Source organism: Homalodisca vitripennis, chromosome 8 (genome assembly GCF_021130785.1).
Source record: "Homalodisca vitripennis isolate AUS2020 chromosome 8, UT_GWSS_2.1, whole genome shotgun sequence".
In the NCBI taxonomy this organism is placed as follows: Eukaryota; Metazoa; Arthropoda; class Insecta; order Hemiptera; family Cicadellidae; genus Homalodisca; species Homalodisca vitripennis.
The window spans coordinates 68610292-68617200 of record NC_060214.1 but is presented as its reverse complement, the minus strand read 5'-3'; the positions used below and the strand labels follow the sequence as shown (position 1 = coordinate 68617200).

The window sequence follows — 6909 nt, the reverse complement described above, 5'->3', positions numbered from 1 at the left end:
TAAAAAAAAAAAAGTGTGGGGGGGGGGGGGGGTGGGGGGGGGGGGGGGTGGGGGGGGGGGGGGGTGGGGGGGGGGGGGGGTGGGGGGGGGGGGGGGTGGGGGGGGGGGGGGGTGGTAGAAAGTTGTAGTCTAGGCCAAAATATTTGTTTCCATTTTCTTCTTCATATTTATTATTTCTTTGGAACATAACTTTCCCCTAATAGAACTTTAAATTTGTTTTTTAAACTGTGAGGAAAACAGGATACGAATGTTGCTAAAAGTGTTATACTAAATGTACCAATTATACAATTATTACACATTGTAGGATTTATGTTTGAGATTTTTTAATTGTCTATAAATATTGCTCAATTTATGTCTTCAACAGTATTACAGTGTATATTTTGCTGCATTTATTTTATCATATATTATCGTAAAAATGTAATATTCTATTAAAAAGGTAATATTGCATTACAAATGTAATAACATTGTATAGGCAAAAAGGTTTATTATTTTCCTTATTAAAGATTTCTCTCTTTTGATTCAATATATTTTATTTTGTAAGGTATGTGATAATTGGGGTATGCATTGGTCGAGCGTTTAAGACGATAGACTTTGTGATTGAGTTAGAGATAGCGCAGGTCCACATTCTGTCTGTGACTGTAGCACTTTTTATCAGTATCATCCACCTTGAACTGTATTGATTCTCCCCCTTATTCTCTCGATAAGATCCTTGCGTAGGCCAGTGGCCCATGAGGACAGGCAGAATAAAACTTAGAAAGGGATCGATCTCTCCTGAAAAAATTATCCCTGAAAATTGATAAGATGTCAATAATATCCTCTTTATTTCTTCCCCTCAGAGTTTATTATTTCACTTACCACTAGTATACAACGATATTTTAAGGATTATTTATATGACTTTGTGTGTTTTGGTTCGATAAGTATATCAGTTGATAACTGAAACGTTGGTAGTCCTGGCTCGTTAGCAGATTAATACATAGACTGTTTGTCACTTGTCTCATAGAATTATAAACAAGCAATATCTATTTAGGATAAGTTGTTTTGAAAGGTTTTTTATGAATAACAAAATAGTTATGTCTTTAATCCAAGATAACCAAACATTACATTAATAGTATATTGATTTTTTTTAACATGTCATTCTGTAAAGTAAAATTATCATAAGCTTAAATGAACATGAACATATACAGTCCTGAACTAGATTACCACAATTATATCAACTCAAAATTATTTAAAAATTTGTAAAATTAAAATAATAATTTTATTACACAAACTGGTCATATAAATGTAAAAGAAATTAAAATACAGAACATAGTATACATAAAAATAAATATTTATTTTGATTTAAATGGAACTCAAAAGGACAAAACCCTCAGAAGTTCCTTGACATTCATCCTCAAATGTAAACATAGGCCCATTGTTCTGAATAAATACTTTGAAACCTGGTATGATTGTTTTACACTTTTTTCTCTGTTGTAATATTGAGTTAATTTTGGCCTATAAATGGCTCTGAAAAGCTAAAGTATTTTTGTATATTCAACAATTAAATTATATTATAATTTCCAATGATAATCGCTTTAACTTGATACCCCACAGAAAAGACTAATTTTTTAACATTTGGACGTTATTTGCAGGAACGTTCACACGTATTGGTTTCCATGAACAACTATTACTCGGAATTCCTTACAAAGTAATTTCAATTTGGATTACATATTTGATTGATTGACTTTGTCATGTTTATTCCATATAATTTCCTTATATGGAAAGTTAAACAGTTAAACTGTCTGTTTATATTTTCCTTGCTTGGCCAGTTTTGCGAATTTCTTTCACATTATGAAAATACATAAAAACAACAGTAAAACTTTGTGTTTCATAGTTATTTTTTATTTAGAATAATGAGAAATGGGCATAATATTCCACTTAGGCACTTTGATATTCAATTTTGTCAATATATTTCGTATTTAGGTTTTTATTTCTTTCTATCTAAACAAACTAAAGGAATATTCTAATTAAGAAAATATTTAGATTTTTTGGCTTGTATTTTAATTTTTAAGTATTCTCAGCCTTGAGAATCTGCTCAGCTAAATATATTCAAGGATCTTGACCTTTGGAACTGAGATATTTTGCTGAACCACAATATTTTCAGATATTGTCAGTCTCACAAACTGAGTTATCTTGCTCTGACCATACATTTTCTCGGTATAAGGTTTCAAAAGTAGGTTAGTGGTTAGCTTGCTTAAGCTGTACTCAACCGTCTAGGAAATTAGGTTTTCATTTTAATGTTTCAACAATAATTACTGCTAAAGTTTCCATTCGTGCTGAAGGAAATAGATCTTATTAACCACCGTGTTGGTACTTATCCTATAAAGTAAGGATAGTATGGATTTTCCTGTTGGTTCCAGTCCATGCCTAATTTCAGGTTCCTAAAACATCTACAGTTTACACTTTAGTAATTTATCAACTTAATTAAAAACAAGACAATACAGTACATTACGTACAGTCTACACATGTAATTATTTTGGCTCTTTGGCTAACGAAATATGAAAACTTCACTTAGGGTACAGAGGAAAGAATTTGTCATCTCTTTGTTTTTACTTTGGAACTTAGTAAGTAAATATCCAGCAAACCTAACCGTAAGATAGATTTTTCTAAAGTTATTTACACGTCTTGTATAAACCTGTAGACTGTCGTGTGCACCTGTACACCCGGTAGTGTAGTGAGCACGTCCTGTAGCTAGTCTATGCCCGCAGAGCCATACAGGCCAGCCTGTCTGCGTACCAAGACCTGGACCCCGAACTGCTGGCGGTGATTCAGCTGTCGCAGCAGCAAAGAGAGGAAGAAGAGCGACAACTGAAACTCGAGCAGGAGACACTGGACCATGTGCTCAAGTTGTCACTCGAGGAGAAATGACGCTCTTCTGCTGGTATGCTTCCTTCCTCTCTGTTCTTTTTTTAAGTATTTACTCCTTTTTAATATGACTCAAAGATATCATGAGCCTGTTAAATCTTTACTTCCAGGAATTTAAATCAAATGAGAAACAGATAGAATTGTAGAAATTTTGAAAATAGAAACAGAATCAGAATAATTTTTTATCACCAAATTAAAGTTCATACAATAAACAACAATGTCACATCAATATTAGGCCTAATCTATTTTAAGTATGTGGCCTAAGTATTAGCAACACTGTTACTTACAATCAACAAATTTCAAACTAAATTAGTTTTAAAACTTGAGTGAAAGAACTGAAATTAAACATTAAAAACACATAATTAAAAAACAAGACCAACAAGCCGTTCAATAATTAAAAACTCAGAGAGCAGGTAAAAAATCTAGTCTTAATATCACACACAGTTAGACAATTAAAGGTTAAAATTAAAATTAAAATAAAGGTAGAGTTTCTAATTTGATATCACAAAAGATCAGCAAGGCCCTAAAATAATTATTTAAAATATTTCATCTAAATTGTTTTTGATCTTAGTTGTTTAAAATTCTCTTGTAATTTATAAAAAGATTTAAACAGCTATGTATTACAGCTGTAAAAGTTCTTACATCTACATGACTTGATAAATGTAACTTATTAAACATTTTAATTGCTAAAGGTGATTATTTTGGGCCTTACTTAACCTACATTGATGTAGGTCAATCTTATGGCTATTTCTTGTAAAATGAGCATGAACAGAACTTCTTAACTGATAGCTGTGAATGTCATGTTTTACTTTAATTAGGTTACAAAAAATGAACTGATTGAAAACTGTGAGTATTCCTTCGCTAGTAGATAAAGTCTACATTGATCTCAAAAAAGGTGAATTTGTTATAATTCTAATTGCCTTTTTCTGTAACAATAAAACCCTATTGACATCCTAGCCATCTCTCCACAAAGTTATAACACATGATAAAATGCAGATTAGTCTAATTTAGGTTGGAATTTGTTAACTAATATTTTCAAGTGACTTAATAAAAACATTATTCTTGACACCCTACTACAAACATTGCTCACATGAGGGCCCAACGACAGCTTACAACCTAAAGTGATAACCAATAACATAACATTTGACTGCAAGTTAAGACTATTGCACGGAATGGATTGAGAACTAAGGCTAAATAAAATATTTTGAGTTTTACTTTCATTCTGCAAAAGACCATTTATACTAAACCAGGAACCACTTTGTTCTAGACTGTGAAGCATTTCTAAAAATAAGTGTGTTAAGACTGTTGTTTGAGCTAAAAAAAGTAGAATCGTCAGAAAAAATGATTTAATTCCAATTAATATTACTAGGCAAATCATTAGTCATAACCAAAAACAGAAATGGTCCCAAGACCGATCAATGTGGAACCCGACTCTCTATTGACCCCGTTTCAGAAAGAATGTTATTGACACAAACCCTCTGAGTACGTTTTTCCAAATAAGATCTATAAAATTGTTCAACACATTTTACACCATAATATTGCAACTTAGAAAGGAGAATGTCATGTGGAACACTCAAAAGCCTTAGTGAGGTCACAAAGTGAGGCTAGTGTGCTGTTCTCTCTCCGAGAAACAACAGGGTTCAGGAAGTTCAAATGGAAAGTGTTTAAGAACAACTGTGTTTATGTAACACAATACATGAGATAACTACTGATTGTGATAAATGAGATAACAACTGATTGTGATGTTACAGCTAGCTGAATGTTGTCATCTAAGTCTCATCAACCTCCCCACCACTGCCACCGTATGCAGTCTCTCGCATCTTGCTGTATAACCAGACATTATCAATAAATTGTATTATATTTTGTACTTAAAGTGTTCACTATTATTTATAGCCTGAATCTTAATATATTATATTGATCGCTATTTTCATTTGTTTTTATTTTATTCTACCTAAGGACATATTTTTTAATTAGTAAAATAGTTGTTAAATGTTTGTTGTTCAGTAATTTTTACTATTATGAGCTCACTCTGAAATACTGTAATATCCAGTTTCAGGATGGATCTTAAAATCTTCCTTAACAAAAAATACAATAATAAAAATATTTTATCCTTTGGCTTTTTTTCAACAATATATTGTAGTACTTCTTTTTTCCAAAGATATTTTGTTGTTGTATAATTATTTTTCTGTAATGTTACTTGTTTGTTATACCAATGGTTGAAGAATGAAATTCCCTTCACAATAAAAATAACATCTCCATTACTTTTCCATAGAGTAATAAGTGTAAAAATACTGTGGTGATTTGAATGGCCGTGTTACGTGCAATTGCAATAATTTTCAGGATCTGATCATAATTATATTTAAATTCAACTATCAATATAAAAATAAATAAATAAAATGTGTTTTATAACAACAAATAAAAATGCGTACCTTTTTATATGCTTGAACTTTTTTCTGAAATACAATTCTATTGGCTGAAGAAAAAGACCAATTTTATGCATATAATATGTGCGCATTGAACACAGTGACGAACTGTTTAGTATCGTGATGAAAAAAGGTACACATTTTAAAGTAAAACATAGCAAAAATTCCATTAAAACTGAACAGTTTTGGGTATTACACATGTTAAGAAACTGTACATGTTTGGGATAATATTGTATTGTTAACTGCCAAAGGGGTAAAAGCTAATACCTGTATGAAACAAAAGAATTTACATTCGAGCCTCAAATAGTTATCTTATAAGATTTAATCTGAAATCGCTGAACGACTGCTTTTTATTGCTAGTACATGCTATTTTATGCATATAATATGTGCATTGAGCACAGTGACGAACTGTTAAGTGGTTTTTTGTGAACTATCACTGAACAACGATATTATCTTATCTGCCTTGTTAACAGCCCCCATGTTTTTATTGTAATCACAAACAGATAAGAATAAGAATAAGAATATGTTTTATTGTCGTTCAGGCTTACAAAAGCATTGACAAAGTTATTTATATTGAGCAGTATTGCCACGTCACTAACCTACTTAAATAAATAATATAAGGATATTTAAAGTTACAACAAATAAGTCAATAAATAAAAAACAGTTAAAATGTATTACTTAATAAAATCTTAACAACTTAATCTCTATGAAAACTAGAGATCAAAATAACAATAGAAACAATATAAGTTATACATACATAAACAAAACATAAATTTATTTATTAATAAAATTAGACAAACACTTATTATAAAACGTTAATAAATAATTAAGTACAGTTGCACAGTATAAAAATAAATTCTTAGTTTAAAAATTGATCACAGACAGTAAAAAAAATTCATTTAAAGAATAAAAGGGATTGTTGAGTAACCACTTATAAAATTTGTGTTTAAATATCTTCACTGAATTTTCATTTATAAGGTGAATAACCTTATTGTACACTTTAATAGACAATACAATATGACTAGATAAAGATTTGCTTAGTCTGTGATACTCAATTACTGCCTTATTCTTGTTACGAGTATTGTGGTCATGAATTTCATTTGTAAATTTTAACAAGTCATGATTCTTCAAAATGAAAGTAATCAAATCAAATATATATAAGTTTATGATTGTTTGCACTTCAAATTTAGTGAACAAAGGTCTACAGTGAGCTTTTGTATCTGATTTTGTTATTACTCTTATTGCTTTTTTTTGAAGAATTAAAATTTCATCGATCCTAGAACAGTTGCCAAATAAAATTAAACCATATCGAAAAACTGATTGAAAATAAGCATAATAAGCTGTTTTCAGATAGTGACTTGGTACACAACTTGTTAATTGTTTTAAAAGATATATAACTCTTGATAATTTTGAGGATATATAATCTATATGAGCCTGCCAACTTAACTTATTATCAATGTAGATTCCTAAAAATTTAGTCCTGGAAACCCTATCCTTGTCAATATTATTACTGTCCATAGTTCTTAACGTAAATAACATCTTTTGAGTTTTATTTTCATTGAGCAAAAATCCATTTGTTCTGAAC

The 6909-nt window shown here is 30.4% G+C and overlaps 1 long non-coding RNA gene across 1 annotated transcript; it reads left to right on the top strand.

Moving 5' to 3' along the window:
- Positions 1-120: 120 nt before the first annotated feature.
- Positions 121-4768, top strand: LOC124367687. Its single transcript, XR_006922924.1, has 2 exons — positions 121-2917; positions 4653-4768. It is a non-coding gene; the product is annotated as an uncharacterized LOC124367687 (long non-coding RNA).
- Positions 4769-6909: the final 2141 nt, after the last annotated feature.